Genomic DNA, 20,415 nt, shown 5'->3' on the forward strand with positions numbered 1-20,415 from the left:
TCAATTTCCAATTCTTTGCCACCACTAAAATTGCTACTGTAAATATTTTTGTACATACAGGTCCTTTTCCTTTTTGTTTTTATCTCTTTAGGATACAGACCTAATATTGGTATTGCTGGGTCAACAAGGTATGAATGGTACAGGGTATAGCCCTTTGGGTGCAGTTTCAGATAACTATCCAGAATGGTTGAATCAGTTCACAACTCTACCAACAGGGCATTAGTGTCTCAATTTTCCCACATCCCCTCCAACATTTGTCATTTTCCTTTTCTGTCACATTATCCAATTTGATTAGTATGAGGTAGTACCATGGAGTTGTTTTAATTTGCATTTCTCTAATCAGTAGTGATTTGGAGCATTTTTTTCATGTGACTATAGATAGTTTTGATTACTTCATCTGAAAACTGCCTGTTCATATCCTTTAACCATTTATCAATTGGGGAATGGCTATTATTTTTATAAATTTGGCTCTACTTTCTATATGTTTGAGAAATGAGGTCTTTATCAGAGAAACTTGCTGTAAAATTTTTTCATAGTTATTATTACTAACTGTGTGTTTCTGAAGCTGGATTTAAACTCCTGACTCTAGACCCAACATTCTTTCCACTGTACCACCTAGCTGCCTAGAACTATAACATTCTACAATTCTATGAAAACAGGAAAATAAAGTTCTCAATTCTTCCAAAATATCTATTAAAAACTAGATTTTCTTGGCTGGAAAATTTAACTTTAGAACATTATAATAGGAATACTTTTATATTGCAACATCTAGGTGGTATAGTGGATAGAGTTCTGGGCCTAGACTCAGGAAGACCAGAGTTCAAACATGGACCAGACACTTATTAGCTATGTGGCCCTGGGCAAGTTACTTAACCTTAGTTTCCTCATCTGTAAATGCAGAAAATAATAGCACCTAACTCCCAAGGTTGTTGGGAGGATAAAAGGAGATAAAAATATGTGAAGTGTTTTGCAAGACTTAAAGCCCTATATAAATGCCAGCTATTATTATTATGTCTTCATAGATGTTCACCAATTCAATTCATTAAATAGTAGTTGAGCATCTACTATGTATAGAGCACTCTCCCAGGTATATCTTTTCTAGGTACTGTGGATATAAGGCCATTTTCTAGAAGGCATGGATCTGAAGGAAGGAATATAGTATGAAGGGAGGAAGAATGGTATAATGTGTAGTGGTATCAAACTCAAATAGAAATAGATCCTCGTGAGCTGCATATTGACTTAGAAAACCAGAAACACATTACCTATGTTGTATTATTTTTACTTATTTTGTTAGGCATCGAGTTTGACACTACTGGTGTCAAAGAAGGAGTTCTGGGCTTGGAGTGAAAAAAAAAACCTAACTCTTCAAAACCCACTTTTGACATTTATATCCTGTGTGACCCCAAGCAAGTCACTTAACCCCTCAGTACCTCAATCAGCTCCATAGGACTTATATATTAAGCAATAAACAGGCTATGCTCTAAATTTGAGGGAGGATGGAGGTACTTCTTATACTGGTGAAATTATAGGTTCTTCACTTCCTAGCACAATCAGAATGCCTATTTTTGAAAGAAAATTTAATAGTTCATCAAATCTGTAGTGTATTAATGCCTGTTCCTTCTAATCTTTAGATTAACAACTATCCACACTTTCACATCTTGTCCACATTCTCCTGTAAATTCTCCCTTGGGGGTCTACTCAGTGTTTGGAGGCCTTCTTTGAAATTTCTTGATATTACATGGGCACCAATGGAGCACATAGACTGTCCATCCCTCAGTCTCTTATTACATGACTAGCCTACTGCCTTTTCCAGTTAAGCATTTTCTCTGATCATTTCTTTTTCATTAGAAAATTTTATCTATCTATCTATACACATACATACATACATACATACACGTATATATATTTGTGAAATATCTATTCAATCTATAGGAGGTACATTTGTTTATTATACTGAAAAATGCTGTGTATTTTGGAAGCTCTAAATAAAGAACAGTAACAAGGCTCCTTGCACAAATGGATTTGTAGACCCTTTGCAATAATTCTATAAAAGTCTGTAGTTCACAAGTTAAAAACCACTATGCTACAACATATTGCCTTCTTCTACCCTCTACTGCCTCACATGGATTTTATTCCTTCTAGTATATGATCTTAAGTCTACAATATGCAGCAATTGGAGTAATGAAAGAGACAAGCTCCCATAGCACATGGAAGGGGCTGCTATCAAGAGGGCAAATAATGGGAGGTAATCTTGGTGAGATTATTATGATCAATAAAACACAAATTTATTTATTTAAAAGAATTAATTAAGGTCCTGGTAGTCTGATCTGTTACCAGACTAATGATTTCAGACTCCTCACACTGAATTCTTGAGGGTCATTTTTGTCAAGTTTGATTACAAAATCTTATTGAGGGTAAATTTTCTCTGTGATTAAAGAGCTTGTGGTTTGGTAGGAAGTGAGGAGAATCAATGACTAATAAAGATCACTTCACACATTACAAAGGCCAGGTTGGCCAAAAAAGCCAGACTATTTGAAAGTTTATTTCCTTGATTTTTATGTGAGGAAATAGAAAAGAAAGGCTAGATTTAGTAAAGCAAATATTAGTAAAAAGTAGAATTTGAGAGAAGGCATAAATCTATGTATAATTGTTCATATTTTTAAAAATCTTGCTCCAAGTGTTTTTTTTATTAAATTTAATAACCAACATAGATAATATGTGTGTGTATATACTTCTCTTTTAGTAAATATTGTATCCCCTAATAGAATGTAAATTATTTGAGGACAATCACAGTTTTATTTTTGTCCTTGTGTCCCTACCACCTGTCAGAGTGCCTTTATAATTATTTATTGAATTTAATTGAATCCTCTCAGATCCCTTCTGTCCAATAAGAGAATGCATACTGCAATAGGTGATACAATGGACAGAGCACTAGACTTGTAGTCAGGAAGACCTGAATTCAAATCTAGCCTCAAATACTTACTAACAAGGTGTTACTTGAATGAAGATACAGCCAATGAAACTGAAAAGGAATGTGTAAGTAGGATGAGAACCAGGAGAGAGCAGCGTCATTAAAATCTGGAGAGGAGAGAGTATAAAGAAGAGGGTGACCCACAGTGTCAAAGGCTGCAGAGAGGTCAAAAAGGATGAGGATTGAGAAAAAAAAAACATTAGATTTGGTGACTCAGAGATCAATGGTGACTTTGGCATGAGCAATTTTGGTTGAATGATGAAAGTCAGAAGGCAGACCACAGAGAGTGAGAAGAAAAGAAGTGGAGGAAACTATTTTAGACAGCCTTCTCCAGGAGTTAACCACAAAAGGGAAGAGAAATACAGGATGATAGCTAGTTGTGATAGATGGATCAAGTGAGGAGTTTTTGAGGATGGAAAAAACATAAGAGTGTTAATAGGCAGTAGACAGCTTCCAATAGATAGGGAGAGTTTGAAAAATAGTGAGAGAGTAATCAATCAATCAATAAATGTTTATTAGGTGTCTATTATGTGCCAGACTTGTGCTAAGTGCTGGAGATACAAAAAGAGGCAAAAGACAGTTGCTGCCCTCAAGGAGCTTACAATCTAAAGGGGGAGACAACATGCAAACAAATATATCCAAAGCAAGCTGCATGTAAGGTAAATAGGAAAGAAGTTTGCCTCAGTTTCCTCATCTGTAAAATGAGCTGGAGAAGGAAATGGCAAACCACTCCAGTACCTTTGCCAGGAAAACTCCACATGAGATCACTGAAAAGTCAGACATGACTGAAACAATTGAACAACAGCAAAAGGGAAGGCTTCCTGAAGAAAGTGGGATTTTAGGTGGGACTTAAAGGAAGCCAGGGAGGCCACTAGTTGGAGGGGAGGAGGAAGAATGTTGCAGGCATGGGGGACAGCCAGAGAAAATGCTGGGAGCCAAGATAGAAAGCCTTGTTTGTGGTATAGCCAGGGGCCCAGTATCACTAGAGTAAGGAGCATAGAGGGGGGGGCAATCTGCAGAAGAAAAGAGGACAGAATGGAATTATTTGTTCATGTAGAGGGTTAGCCTTGGCAAGGAGAAGGGCCACCTCTTCAGGTGAGAGAGGGGAGAAGGAGGAGACTAGTGGAAAACCTCTGAGTGGTATGAGAGGAGAAGGGGAGAAAAGGAAGCTGTGAGCAAAAAACCTCAACTTTATCATTGAAATATAAGGTAAAATGCTCAACGGAGAGAGTAGGGGAAAAGAAGTCATGGAAGTTTTGAGGAGGAATAAAAAGATTTGGGGGAAAAAAACAAAAAAACCCTGCTGTGATGAATGGGATAGTGAATTAATTAAGAAGGTGCAAATGTATTGTCATGCCACAGGGAGGGTCCAGTTAAAATTACATAACATAACCTTGTAATCAACCCAATGAGTATGGTTTCCTGATTTTCTCCAGCTTTGTTCAGCAGTACATGAGCAGGAGCACAGATGGCAGGAGTAATCCAAAGCTGAAGTCTGGCAGGGTAGGACTGGCAACACAATACAAAGGCAAGGGACTCAAGAGAAGAAGACAGTGGTTCACCAAGGAGTCAAGGTGGGGAGGGAAGGAGAGTGTAGTCAGCACAGGGATAAGTGATATCCTGGGAAAGAACTGAAGGGTAAAGAGATTGGAGGTCATCGGGAAGATGAAGAACAGAGCTTGCGGTTTGCAAGGCAGAGAGAGAGTCGGAACGACAACAGACTGTATTGTCAATGATGAAGGACTTTTAGAATTCATAAATATGGAAGTAGATATAGCATAGGTATTGAAAAAATATTTCACTGATTCTCAGTTATTGGAAGTGACCAATATAAGAGGAAATTCTTAGCTCATGAAAGATAATTAAAACAATCAGTAAAAAGATTTTATGTGCAAGTACTCAAAGTTCTCTATATAAGAATTATTTAGTTTTAGTCAGTCATTTTTCAGTTGTGTATAATGCTTTGTGACCCCATTAAGGGTTTTCTTGAAGAAGATACTGGAGTAGTTTGTCATTTCCTTCTCCAATTCATTTTATAGATGAGGAAACCGAGACAAACAAGGTGAAGTGACTTGCCCAGGGTCCAGCAAATAAATGTCTGAGGTCAGATGTGAACTCAGGAAGAGGAGTCTTCCTGACTCCAGGCCCAACACTCTGTCCTCCACTGCACCAAATAGCTGCCCCCATTACTATTTTATTTTATTTCTCAGGGTTTTTTTTAACATTCATTTTTTAATAAAATTTTGAGTTCCAAATTTTCTCCTTCCCCCTCCTCCTTTCTCCCTAAGACAGGGAGAAATTTGACATAGGTTATGTATTTGCAATCGTGTAAAATGTATTTCCATATTAGTCATTTTGTGAAAGAAGAAACAGAACAAAAGGAAAAAACTACGAAAAAATAAAGTGAAAATAGTATGCTTTGATGTGCATTTATATTGCATCTGTTCTTTCTCTGGATGTGGATAGCATTTTCCACCTCGAGTCTTTTGGAATTGTCTTGGATCACTGTATTGCTGAGAAGAGCTAAGTTGATGAGAGCTGATTGTTGCACAATGTTGTTGTTACTGTGTACAATGTTCTCCTCTCCCCCCATTAATCAGTTAATCCATGCATATATCTTTGGGAAAGTGAATATAATAACCTTCAATTTTCAGGTAACTAAATTGAAATCTGGGAAGTGGTGTCCTTTCTAGGGCCTTGTAGTAAGTCAGTGGCATTATTGAGACTGGATTGACTTCTGAATCCCAGCCCTGTGTTCCCATCCCGAGAATTTAGCCAAAGGAAAGGGCTTAGAAACTTGGCACCATCTTAATCAGAGTCACAATGTCTCATATAACGCTCTATTAATTAAAAATCAACATCTCACTAAAACATTTGAATAGGCAGGCTATGACATGAATTAAAGTACATGTGACCACTGCTGTCAGTTGATCTAATAGTTTAAATCCTGGGATGTTGGAAGACTACCCGAACAGAATGAGGGAACAAGGAGAAGCAAAAGATTTCATATTCATTTCTAAAAATAAGGCTTTTCCTAATGGGCAACAAAGTATAGCAACTAAAGGAATACAGAGAAAGGATCTCGAGTGAGGAGTGAATGAGAAAATCAAGATACTTGTTTAGGGTAATTTAATCATCAAACCATGGCATTTGGAAAATGTAGGCCAGAGAAGACTTTTGCCCTAAATTATACAGATAATCATCTCAATTTTTCAGATACCGTTTTGGTAGTGTATACCTAGCTTTAGGAGAAAGTATATGCTGAATATATCCAGATTCTCAATCTCATTCCGAGAACGTTACAGTGTCCATGCTCTCAACTTATTTTCTATCTCATAGAATGTTAGAACCAGGAGAGAACTGAGACCTCATTTAATCCAAATTCCCCCTTATTGAGGAAACTCTTCTACAGTATCCATTACAGTTGAACTTTCAGACTGTGCTCAAATACCTAGAGAGATGGGGAAGTCATTAGCTACCTGGGTAACCTATTGCATTAGAGAGAACTCTATTCGGTAGATAGCTCTAAGGATCAAAAGATCATAGGTTTAGAAATGGAAGGCATTTTAGAAGTCATCTTGTCCAAACCCCTCACTTTACAGATAAGGAAACTGAGGCCCAGAGAGGTTAAATGATTTGTTAAATGTCAAATAATGAGCAATGGAGCCAACTTGGATATTGTGATTCTAGGTTCAGCATTCTTTCCTCTTCTCTTTGCTGTTTATCTTATGCTAAGCTGAAACCAATTTCTATTCAACTTCTACCCATTGGTTCTGGACAAGCTTTATAGTACAATATCAGAAAAATATCTTCTCTCTTTAATATAACAACCCTTTATATATTTGAAAACAGCTATAATGTCTCGCTCTTAAAACTTCTCAACTTAAGGGCAAACAAACCCAACACTTTCCTCATAGAATGCAATTTCAAACTATTTTACTATCATCAAGGCCAGCTATTTTGGGGTCTTTTAAGTCTGGGGGAAATTACCTTGCATCAAAAAACCTGGAAAGAATTACATGAACTGAAGCAAAGTGAATTGAACAGAGCTAGAAGGACATTGTACATGGTAAGAGCAAAATTGTACAATGATCAACTGTGAATTACTTGGCTATTCTCAACAATGCAATTATTCAAGACAATTGCAAAGGACTTGTGATGAAAGATGCTCCCTACATCCAAAGAAAGAATTGATAGAGTCTGAATGCAGATCAAAACATACTATTTTTCACTTTATTTTTTTCATGGTTTTTTTTTGGGGGTCTATGTCTTCTTTCACAAGGTGACTAATATGGAAATATGTTTTGCATGATTGCACATATAAGCTGTATCAAATTGCTTACCATCTCAGGGAGGGGTTGGAAGAGAGGTAAAGAGTTTGGGACTCGAAATTAAAAAAATGAATATTAGAATTTGTTTTTACATATAATTGGGAAAATAATTTTAAAAAATAAGAAATGGAGGTAAAGAAATCTTAAAAATAAATAAAAATAAAATTATCCTGCATCCCTTGCCTCTCAGAATTTTTATGGAGCATATGGAGCAATTTTATGGAGCAAACTAAAATTCCATTTGCCATGGCAGGTTGGGTCCCTAGATGGTGGCTGGCTAATTCTTCCCTCATGGTTCTAGGGTAACCTAGAAATCTTATACTAACCACTTACTAAGGTGTTAGGTTATCTTTAAAATATTATTGCTTACAATCCTTTATGGTATGCACTTCCATTGATGATCAGTTTATATCCATTAGCCAACTACAGTTAACTTTTAGAAAACAGTTTTTCTTTCTTTTTTTTTGGCTAGGCAATGGGGTTAAGTGAGTTGCCCAGAGTCACACAGCTAGTTAAGTGTTGGGTGTCTGAGATCAGATTTGAACTCAGGTCCTCCTGAATCCAGGGCCAGTGCTCTATCCACTGCGCCACCTAGCTGCCCCTGAAAAGAGTTTTTCTTAAAGTGGAATTCTATGTACAATTGGCACAAAGCTTCCTCTAAAAGCCTTGGGACATACTATCCCATAAGTACATAACAGAGTCCAGAGGAAAGTGAGTTCAAGCTTACAAGGGACACGTGACAAAAGAGTAACATAGCTCTTGATTGGATAGAAGTTCTTTTCTCCTTTTGTGGAGTCCTCATGATATTCACTTTTCTGCTAGGTTCCTTGCAGAGTCCTAAAGCTACCATTTCTGAGTGTGTCTAGTTTGTCTCCTTGATTCCTGTTGCAAATACTACCATCAGCCATTGCTATTCTGGGGACACTGCTAGGGCACCCATTAGAAGCTGAAAATCTTCCAACCCTTAAAATTCATAAGGTCACCCTCTACTCTACATGGGAAGGGAGACCAAGGTTTTTTATTCTCCCCACCAACCAATTCCCTGCCTCTTTAGCCAATCCCAATACACTTCAATTCATCCAATGGCTTTCATTTTTCCCAAAATTAAGGACTTTTCAAACATAATATAATGCTTTTGATTGAGTGATTCAATAGAGGCTTCTCACTTTACAAAGTTTCCTGGCATGGTACTCACTTCCATTTCAATTGTCTTAGGAAGATTCTGAAGATCACCTGGCAAGATAAGATACCAGACACTGAGGTCCTTTCTCGAACTAAACTGCCAAGCATTCAAACTCTACTACCATGACGGGCTGGCCTTCTTGTTCGAATGCCAAACGTATGCTTCTCTGTTTTACAGAAAACTCACACAAGGCAAGCACTCACACGGAGGTCAGAAGAAGTAATACAAGGACACTCTCAAGGTCTCTCTGAAGAACTTTGGAATTCATTGCATGACATGGGAGATGTTGGCAAAGGATCGCCCAGTATGTTGTATACACATAAAAGTAGGCATTCTATTCTATAAACAAAGCATTATTGAAGTAGCTCAAAAGAAATTTGAGACATGGAGATTTAGAGAATCCACCCCAAATGTTCACATGGACTATCTGTGCCCAACCTGTGGTAAAGCCTTTTGAGCTCTTATTGGTCTGATCAGCCACAGTTGGACACACTGTAACTTGACTCTGAGTGATGTCATTTTGTCCCTCTTTGAGAAAGACGGACAACAACCAACCAACTTGATAAAGGTATATGGGCTAGAGCATCTTGTTAGTTACTTTAAGTGGGATAAGATGATAGATCCATCAGTTCTCAGCTTCACATTCATACAAGTGAATCATGGTTGAAATGAATATCAAGAACAGATTGGAAAAAAAAGGATAAGAGATTTCACAAAAAAAAAGGCAACAAGAATATGTTTGAAGGAGGAGCAGAGTTATTGCAAGGAAACCAACTTCTGGAAAAACATGCTATTTATATGCGTATGAGTATCGTATGTCTTTTTAGTAGCAATAATTAGAACTATCCCTTCTTCCCACTTTTGCTTCTTGTCAAATCTAGATACTTGGTCTCTAAAGCAGGGTATACACCTATTCCTCTTTCTGATGAACAGTTCCCAGTCTTACTATCTTTCCTTCTGACTCACTCCTTTCAAACCTATTATTTTTTTACCTCCAATTCTTTCATCCCTCTCTGTTTCAAGATACTCTCTATCCAGTTCATCCTCTTTTCTCATCCTCATCACCCTTCTCCTTTTGCCTTCAATCTTTCCCAACATCAGGGTCTTTTCCAATGAGTCCTATCTTCTCATTATGTGCCAAAGTATTTAAGCTTCGGTTTTAGTATTTGACCTTCTAGTTCATAGCCTGAATTAATTTCTTTAAATTATTCATCACTTCTGCTCTGCCCTCACTTACCTCTCTCTTCAATAGTCTTGAACCTTTAATTGGTTCAGTTATGTACCACCTTCCATCCATTCGTAGTACTGCAGCACCTGCTCCCAATTCTCAGGTTCTCCCTAGAGAAAGTTCCCTCAGATTCAGTGTGTTCTGTGAATTTGCACTAAAAAACTATAGCTCGCAAACCTACCCTGATGTATACACTTTTGATAGTCAGACAAAGGATATCATCATCATCATCATCATCATCATCATCATCATCAGTAGCATTTATTAAGTACCTACCAGGTGCCAGGCATCATGCGGAACATTTTACAAATATCTCATTTAAGCCTCACAACAACCCTGGGAAGTAGTTGCTATTGTTATCCCCATTTTACAGTTGAGGAAACTGAGACAGACAGTGATTAATTAAGTGGTTTGCCCAAGAACATACAGCTAGTAAGTGTCAGAGACTGGATATGAGCCGGTATTTTCCTGACTCCAGGTTCAGCCTTCTATCCACTGTACCACTTAGCTGCCACAATTAGGTCAAAGCAAAAGCATTTGATGAAATGGCATTGTAAAAAAAAATAACAACAAAATATTTGCCCCATAAACCTAGGGCACTCTTTCCCACAAGTACAAACACTGTCAGTGGAAGATGTGGACATTTATAGGAAATACATATGGGTGGGGCAACTCACAGCCCTGATGTTGTCTTCTAGGGATGTCACTGAGCTGCTTTTGCCAGGCCTGAACTCCACTGGTCTCTTCTGGATATGCTAGATCTCCACTGGACACATCTTCCAGACGTTGCTCCACTAAAAGCTGCTCTTCTAGATGTATAGACTCTATTGAGCACTGCCAGGTGAGCCTCATTGGGTGTGTGGGTCTGGAGCTCATTTCTGCTCCCAGCTTCTGCTTTAGCTGAAGTCCTTGACCATTATGCTGTTTTATTTCCCATGAGAAGAGTGTGCTCTGCCATTTTACTTTAGTTCAAAGTGAAAGTGGTTTTTTTTAATAGTTTTTACAACGCAGAAAAAGTTTTTCTTTCTTCTTGACATCTTGGAAGCATTTAACACCGTTGACCACCTTCTCCTCCTGGATGCTTTCTCCTCTCTTGACTTTCATGAGATCCTGCTCCTTCTTGGTTTTCCTACCTGTTTGACTGCTTCTTAACAGTATCCTTCGCTGGATCATGAGCCACCTGTGGGCAGACCTCAGGACTCTGTCCTCGAAAAGCTTTTGTCTTGCTATCTTAATATTTTGTGAATATCAGTGAAACACTTGGGCTGTCCATCTGTTATGGTGACCTCATCAGCTCCCATGGATTCAGTGATCCTCTCTACACATATGACTCCCATACAGACATATGTGTATATATGTCATGCCTAATCATGTGCATATACACACCTATATGCATGCACACATATATACTATTTATTGGGGGCAGCTTTGTGTCACAGTGGATACAGCACCAGGCCTAGAGTCAGGAAGACCTGAGTTCTAATCCAGCCTCAGATACTTACTAGCTGTGCAACTCTGGACAAGTCATTTAATTGCTATCTGCCTCAGTTTCCTCAACTGTAAAATGGGGATAATAATAGCACCTACCTCTCAGGGTTGTAGTGAGGATCAAATGACAATATTTGTAAAGTGCTTAGCACAGCACCTGGTGCAGAGTAAGCACTATATAAATGTTAGCTAGTGTTCTTGGACATTTTAAACTGGATGTCTAATAGGTGTCTCAAACTCAACATGTTCAAACAGAACTTATCATCCTTCCCCTCCCCTCCCTCTCATTTCCACACCAAAATCCATTCCTTTTCCAAATTTCCTTATTTCTGTTAAGGAAACCACCTATCCTTCCATCCATATTGATGACCTCAGAGTCATCCTCGCTCTTCTCTCTTCCTGATCCCTCCATGACCAATAAGTTGCCAAGTCTTGTTTATTCTACCTGTACAGCATCTCTTGTATCTTTCCCTTCTTCATACTCACATTCCATCATGCTAATTCAGACCCTCATTTCCTTTCATGGTACTATTGCAATATACTCTAAATTGGTCTCTTGACTCAAATCTTTCTCTTCTTGAATACATATTCCACCTAGCTGCCAAATGATTTTCCTAAAGTACAGGCCTGACCATTCCACTTCCCCACCCAATAATTTTCAGTAGCTCTCTATTATTTCTCGGATAAAATACAAACTCCTTCATTTAAAAAAAAAAACAACTACCCAATCTGGCTCCAGGCTGATTACATATTCCTTTCCTTTGTGTAGTCTGTAGCTAGCCAAAATGTCTTCTTTTCTGTCCATTCCTCACATACATTTCACCTCCTTTGCCTGTGCTTGGTGAGTAGCTGTCTCCTGTGTCTGACATGTGGTCCTTCCTTACCTTTGCCTTTCAGAATCTATAATTTTCTTTAAAATTTTCCTCCAGTGTTACTTGAGACCTCTCCTGATCTTCTAGTGACCTCCTGATGTTACCTACTATATATGAAGTTTATACATATACGTGCCTATGTTAACTCCCTGGATAGAATGTAATCTCCTTGAGGTCAAGAACTCTTTCATTTTCGTCTTTGTATCTATCCCCAGAGTTCAAGCACCTACTTGCTTCAGTCATATGACCAGCTGTAGCCCTCCTTGTTGCTATTATTATTTTTATTCAGTTGTGACCTCATGGTCACAAAGTGCCAGGCACTTCTATCTCTTTACATAAAGTGCACCTAATTATGGAAAGCCCCCATGTAGGCAATTACTTTCATTGGCAATGCCTTGGTTGGCTTAGCCCACATGTGTAACCTTTTTAAATACAGTAATCCTGGAAAATCCACCTGAGAGAACAATTAAGCAGCTCCATACATTTGGCTCCACCCAAAGAGGTGCCTGAAAACGGAGATTAGCCCAAGACCATGCATGACCCCACCCTATTATTTTCATGGCACCCTACACTGCCCAATGTTTTCTGGGGCTGTGGAAGTGTGGCTTAGAGATCTGCTGTTTAGACTGTTACCCTAGTTCTGCCCATTCAGCCTACACTCCTACAGAAGGTATCTGGATTAACTATATAGAGAGGACAATTTCAAGAACTACGGACAATACTGAATACATTTCAAGGAGGTATTTCTGAAGCAAGAAAGTGTTCCACACCTGCATGTTAAAGCTGGAAGTGTCATTGATTAGGTGATTCTGAAAAATACAAGTACTTTGAAAAGAGGACCCAACCCACCAATTCCAGACAGCTATGTAAACATGAGACCTCCCCAAGGTTTAGGCAGGTAGGTGGTGTTGTGGATAAAGTATTGGGCCTGGAGTCAGGAAGACTCATCTTCCTGAGTTCAAATCCAGCCTCAGACACTTACTATCTGGGTAACCCTGGGCAAGTCACTTAATTCTGCCTCAGTTGCTCATCTATAAGATGAACTGGAAAAAGAGATGTAAACCACTCCATTATCTTTGCCAAGAAAACCCCTAATGGGATCATGAAGGCTCAGACACATGTGAAACAACTGAATAATAGCAATCCCAGAGGTTTCTTCTCTGATGTGTTTGGTGCTCTGCAGCCCCATCTGGTTGAGGGAGTCTGCAAAATGCTTTGTCAGCAGATGAATTTCTCAGATTTTCACCATATGTATGCCTGAGTATGTGTATTTATATACATGTATCTTGACAGTCCTGACAGTTGCCTATCCAGGCCACCTAGGAAAATGCCTGCAGGGCAATCAGTCCCTCAATTATTGTCTTCAAGGTTTCATCAGATCTTGGTCCTAAAGGGACACACCTCTCTCCCAGGAAAGGACATTTCCCTAACGTCTTATGGAAGACTTCCAGAATAGGTTTTTGGTTTTTTTTCCTGTCTTGTAATTCAGGAATGGGTGTGGAAAGCAGGCAAACCTCCTTTCTCCATCAATGACAATGCAATCCTACACTTGCCAGCACAAGCAGCTACTTGCAATATGAATAGTTGGTTTCTTTTGTTAAAGGAGATTGGTGAAAGATAATTAACACAGTCCAGTGGTTCATAGAATACCACAGACCTTTTTATGGGGTTACCAAATCATGATTATATTAAAAACAAAGACAGATCATATGCAAGCTTTGTTTCTCTTTCTCTATTCTTGCCTGCCCCATCACACAACTGAATTTAACAAAAATTGAAAATAAGATTAGCCCAATATGGATTTTCTTAAAATTCAGTCTTTCACCTATAATTCACATGCTGACTTTATCTTTAATAAAAAAGTAAATTCCTATCAGCTACCCTATACCTTCTAACATTAATATAGTGAAGACCAGGATGATGACATTGAGGTTTACTGTCACTAATATGGCCCTGTTCAGGGTTTTTGTTGCTGTATTCCTATGACGAGAAGTAGCAAGGTATAGTGGGGGGAAAAGCTGAACTTAGAGTCAGGAAGTTAAGTCTTGCTTTTCACAAGTACTAGCTATGTGGCCCTGGGCAAATCATTTAACCTCTTAATGATCTAGGTAACTCTCCAAGATTGCAAACTGCAGAGAAGGTGCTACTTTGTATTGGTAGAAGGAGTTCCCCATAACTAGGAAATTACAGGTCCAATCCCTATCCTCAGGACCTCGAAGATAGTAGGTATTTAATAACTGTTAAATTTAATTTTATTTGTTGAATTACTTTTTCCTTACATTTTTACCATTTTCTAAAGGATTTCAAGGCTTTACACAGTTTCTATAGGGTAGAGACAAAAAGATGAAAGCTTTGTGACCTTGGGCATGTCACTTCCCCTGTCAGTGCCTCAGTTTCCTCATTTGTAAAATGAAAGTATTTGATTAAATTATGTTGGAGATGAGGAGGAAGAGAGAGACAGAGACAGAGAGAGAGAGAGAGAGACAGAGACAGAGACAGAGAGAGAGAATGGTTAAATTATCAGTGTGAACATTCACACCTTGGAAACAGCCAAACTTCAAATTATGGCTTAATTTATCATTTTGTTCATTGTCTAGACTTTAAAAGTTATGAAGAAAATGTTAATAATGCTGTTTAAAATTAGAGGTATGTCATGGGTAGATTTTTTTTTCTGGAGAGACATTTGTTAAACATTTACCAGTACAGTACTGGAAGTTAAGACTTGAAAAGTAGATTAGAGTTAGATGTAGAAGGTCTTGAATAACTAGTTTAAGATCCTGTACTATTCCCGGTAAACAACAAGGAAGCCATTGAAGGTTTTTTGAGTAGAGGAATACCATGAGCAGAACTGGACATTAGGAAGATTAATTACTTGGGCAGATGTATAAGGGATGGTTTGGAGAGGAGAGAGGCTAAAATAATATTTCAGATTTAGATATAAGCAATCTAGACCAGAGACAATGAGAACTAAAACTATAGTGGCATCTGGAACAGATGTGAGTAGAAAACTATAAAAGACAATGAGAGGTAAAAATCCACAGGATTGGGCAACTGTTAGGATGCTGGGGATGAAGGAGAGTGTAGAGATAAAAACAACCCTTTGGTTTCATGCCTGGATGACTGCAAGAAATGGTGCTGTCAATAGAAACAGGAATATTAGGGGGAAAGGCAGATTTTTGAAGGGAAGATAATGAGTTCAATGTTGGGCATCCTAAGTCTGAAGTAGTGACAATGTTCAGTAAACAGAAAATGAGAAGTAGAACTAAAGGAAGAGAATAAGGCTCGAAATATAGATTCGGGAGTCAGGCATGTAGAGGGGAGACCTGAAGCCATGAAAATGGGTGAGATTCCTGAGGGGGGAAAGTATTTAAAGAAAAAAAAGTATGTGTAATATAGTCTCCTCCATTAGACTGTGAGCTCCTTGAGGGCAGAGACTATTTTTTGCCTCTTTGTATCCTCAGCATTTAGCACATGTCTGGCACATAGTAGGTGATTAATAAATGTTTACTGATTGATCGGTTAATTGCCCATATTTCAGGAGGAGAAAAAGGAGCTACTGAAGGTAGCAGAAAATAAGCAGTTAAAAAAGCAAAAAGAGAAAGAGGAGAGTGTGGTATCATGGAAGCCAAGGGAGGAGAGCATGAAGGAGTAGTAAAAAAAAATCATAATTTAATTTGTGTGGCACCATAGGATGGTAAGAAGCAACATGACTATTCCCAGGCAGGAAGACCTGGGTTCAAACCCAGGTAGTGTAAGTCGACCTTTGAGAGCTCAGTTTCAGAAACATATATATATATATAATCCACTCTATTTGTAACTATACTGTGAACTAATCCATCCATTCTGGGGAATACTTTGGGACTATGCTGAAAGGGCTATAAAACTATGCATACCCTTTGACCCAGCAATACCACTATGAGGTCTGTATCCCAAAGAGATCACAGAAAAAGGAAAAGGACTTTTATTTATTTATATTTATAGCAGTTCTTCATGTGACAGCAAAGAATTGAAATTAAAGGGATGTCCATCAATTGGTGAATGGCTGAACAAGTTATGATAGACGATTGTGATGGAATTTGTTGCTGTTCAGTCATTTTCAGTTATGTCTGACTCTTTGTTACTCCTTTTGGGTGTTTTCTTGGCAAAGATACTGGAGTGGTTTGTCATTTCCTTCTCCAGCTTATTTTTACAAATGAAGAACTAAGGTAAACAAGGGTTAAGTGACTTACTCAGGGTCACACAGCTAGTAAGTGTCTGAGGATGGATTTGAATTCAAGAAGATGAGTCTTCTTGACTCCAAGCCCAGTGCTTTATCCACTGTGCCACCTAACTGGACTACTATTGTGCTATAAGATATGATTAAGGAGGTGGTTTCAGAAAAGCCTGAGAAGACTTATATGAAATGATGAATGAAGTGAGCAGAACCAAGAGAACATTGTCCACAGTAACAGCAACATTATAAGGATGATCAACTGTGAAAGATTTAGCTACTCTGATCAAGGCAATGATTCAAGACAATTCCAAAGTACCCATGATGAATTCTGAGTGCAAATTAAAGCATACTTTTTTTTACTTTCTTTATTTTTCTTTGTTTGCATCTGTGTGTGTGTGTGTTCTCTTCCAAGATGGCTAATCTGGAAATATGTTTTGTGTGACTTCACATGTATGATCTATATCATGTTGTTTACCTTCTCAAGGATGGGAGGGAGGGAGAGAATTTGAAACTCAAAATTTTTAAAATGAATGTTAAAAAAATTTTAAATATAATTGAGAAACAATGAAATAAAAGTATAAAAAGGTAATATAGCTATTAAAAACCCTTTGACCCAGAAATTCTATTACTACACAAAGATTCCAAGAAAGTCAAAGGCAGAAATATCTAACATACCAAAATATTCAATGCAGCAATTTTTGAGGTAACAAAGAACTAGACACAAAAATAGTACCTATCAATTAGGGAATGGCCGAACACATTGATATGTGAATATAATTGAACATTTTGTGCAGTTAGAAATGATGATGAGTATAAGGAATTCAGAGAAATATAGGAAAATCTATATGAACTGATTACAGAATAAAATAAGCAGAACCAGCAGAACAATATATACAATGACTACAGTTGCGTAAAGGAAGCCAAAATCTGACTCATTGTAATAACCACTTAATTCTGAAAAGGATATCATGAATTATACCACCGAAGACCACAGTAGCAGAATATTGAGTACAATGTCACTCAGTCACTGTATCAGTTGTTCTTACTTAACTGTTTTTCTTTCTCACAAGGGAGGGTTCAGAGATAGGAGGAGGGTATATCCAAAAGTGACTGTGATATAAAAAATGACAGACATTAATAAATCTTACTTTTAATGGCCATCATCCCCCACTATATCCACTGAGATTCCTCATCCCTCCCTATATGAAGCAATCTGAATTGATAGACTGCTATTTCAAACTGTTTATGACCAAGGTCTCCAATTTGTATGGGTTACAGATGACTGGCTCCCCCATTTTGATCCTACCTATTATCAAGTAAAGGCAAGGTTTTGGATTTCTATGCTTCAAACCAGTTTGTGAACCAAACATTTACACAGACCAACAATGGATGTTGGCACATCCATTAATACCAAACTACCCTTCAACCCCAGACATAGTCCACACCAAGAGCCAACATAGAGGAATGGCACTGAACAATAGCGTCTTTGTCTCTAACAACTATGGTCAGGACAATACAGTCCTGAGCTAGGCCTGAAATCTCTAAATATGTTTAGAACACACAAGTACACATAAGAGAAAAAGACGGGAAATCTCCCATTGCTCCTGGGGTGATAATGCCCCTCGGATTCTAGGCCTGTCAGATGATCGTGGTACAAATACAATCAAAATTCAATTCTCGTGCCCTATGATGATTTCAAGGAGCTGAAGTAATCAGCTATTCAAAGATTGACAGTAAAGGATATAAACTATCTCTTGGTTCTGATAAAGCTACAGGTGCCTCTCCATTTTTGTTTTACTGCTGGGTGAAGCTATTCTATCACCAGGCCTGCCTCCAAGAAGCTTATCATGGACGTATGCAGATGCGTGGGTGGTCCAGTGTTCCCTTGGCAGATCAGCAGCGTTGTAAGAGCAGGCACGAACCTACTAGGCAAGGAATGTGCTTAACAGCCTGGCATTTGCGGTGCCAGGATTCAAGGCACTCAGGAATATCACGGTTCTGACATGCCTGTTTTTCTGTTCTCCAAGGAAAGATCTTTGGCTCATCACCCCCAAATCATGAACAGACGGAATAGCTATATCCACTGCTTTACCTTGTCCCAGCAGGATTATTGAATTGCTTTCCTTCTGACATTTGAATTTGCAAATAATACGTTGCATTGCAAATCCAGGCTTCTGCCTACACTACTTCCTGGTCTCCATTCTCCCTCTCCTCGGTCAGTATTCACAATGACTGATTACTTGACCAAACACTAAGCTGCCCAAAGAGACCTCCAAACAGTCTTGCACCAAACTAAAGCTTATACAAAACCCAGGATGACCAGAAAAGGAAAAAAAGCTCATAAAAGGTCTGTTATCTACTCTCATTGTTCTGTTACCTACCCTTCAAAAAGACTGAATGACACATTCATCAAAATTCTTTCTAACTCAGGCAATCAATACAGTAATCAAACTTGACCATCCCATCTTCTGAAACATATAAGCAGTATTTCACATTTCCTTCCACTATTCTATAAAGATAGATTGATGCCGACTTCAAGTCAGGGCCTGTGGCCCCTCAAAATAATAAAATGAACCCTTAAAGGAGACTGCTATCCATAATTCAAGGAGGCTACTATCCATAATTCAAGCTTAGCTATCAGGGGAAGTTATTGAGAGAGATCAGGCCCTGGTAGCAGAATTGGGTTGTCATGGTGGCATCATCGGGCCAACAGCCCGTGCTCTGCTGGAGCCATCACTGCTGGTCTGTCACACATGTGTAGTTCTTCGTTCTCCCTCCACCTTCAGAGTTTAGCTTTCTTTTCAAGCCCATTAAAGGAGCAAACTGCTTCTTAGACTAAAAGTGCTGCTTCCTTCCAGCCCTCAGTCTGCTTCTAGACTCACGATTTCCTTTTGTTCAATTAAAGAAAAGGAGAATTTCTAGGGATATTTTAGTTTGACATACTTGGGGCACTTTTTGCAATAGTCTGACATGAATCCCCAACTTTGATCTGTTGCCTCCAAACTACATGTTTAGCCGTTGCCCCGTGCTTAAACCAAATGTCTCATCTCTAAAAACAAGGACATTCACATCCCTCTCTTATCTATGTAGGTGAGCATTAAATAAAAATACAACAGACAGTTTGGGTTTATGTTAATCAAGTTTTATCACATATCAGAGCAAGAAAAAGTAAGCAAATTCTAGGACAAAGATTAAAGGGAAGCACAGAGTTTAAGGTGGGTACATAACCCACAATACCTTCAATGCCTTCACCTCCCCCATGCCCTCCCAGGGGTGGGGAACCTGTGACCTCAAGGTCACATGTGGCCCTCTAGGTCCTCAAGTGCAACCCTTTGACTGACTCCAAACTTCACAGAACAAATTTGAGGACCTAGAGGGCCACATGTGATTTGTTCTATGAAGTTTAAATTCAGCAAAGGGTCGAACCTGAGGACCTAGAGGCCCCTGGTTCCCCACCCCTACCTCAGACAAGGAGAAAAGGAAGGGAACAGTGTGTGTCACCATCTCTCTCTTCCTGGCCCTAGATTGATCATCAGTGCCCATTTTGCTCAGGATAATGCTCAGATCATCCCTATCATCCTACTTAGGAGCCACCAAAGCCGTTCCTCCTGGCTGGAAGTCTGTGGCTTGCTCCCCATGGCTCCTCTCTTGCATATCTGTTGGTTGCTTTGAAGGGTTTCTTCCTTCTTCTATGCACAAGCCCTCTTTACCTCTCAAGGTCAGGGTCAGTAAATCAGTCAGTAAGCACTTATTAAACATTTACTATGTGCCAGGCACTGTGCTGCTTCTTGGCCATACAAAGAAGGGCAAAAGATAGTCCCTGCTCTCAAGGAGCTCACAGCCTAATGGAGTAAACAACATGAAAAATGTCTATCAACAAAATATATACAGGTTAATTAGAGATAACTAACAGAGGGAAGGTACTAAATTAAGAGGGAATCAAGAAAGGCTTCTTATGGAAGATGGAAGTTTTGCAGTGACTTGAAGGAAGCCAGGGAAGTCAGGAGGCAGAGATAAGGAGGGAGAGAATCCCAGACATGAGAGACAATCAGTGAAAATTCCCTGAGTAGAGAGAGAGGGTCTTGTCAGAGAAACCACAGAGAGGCCAGCATCACTGGATTATGGAGTA

Source organism: Phascolarctos cinereus, unplaced genomic scaffold (genome assembly GCF_003287225.1).
Source record: "Phascolarctos cinereus isolate Bilbo 61053 unplaced genomic scaffold, phaCin_HiC Scaffold_4;HRSCAF=312, whole genome shotgun sequence".
In the NCBI taxonomy this organism is placed as follows: Eukaryota; Metazoa; Chordata; class Mammalia; order Diprotodontia; family Phascolarctidae; genus Phascolarctos; species Phascolarctos cinereus.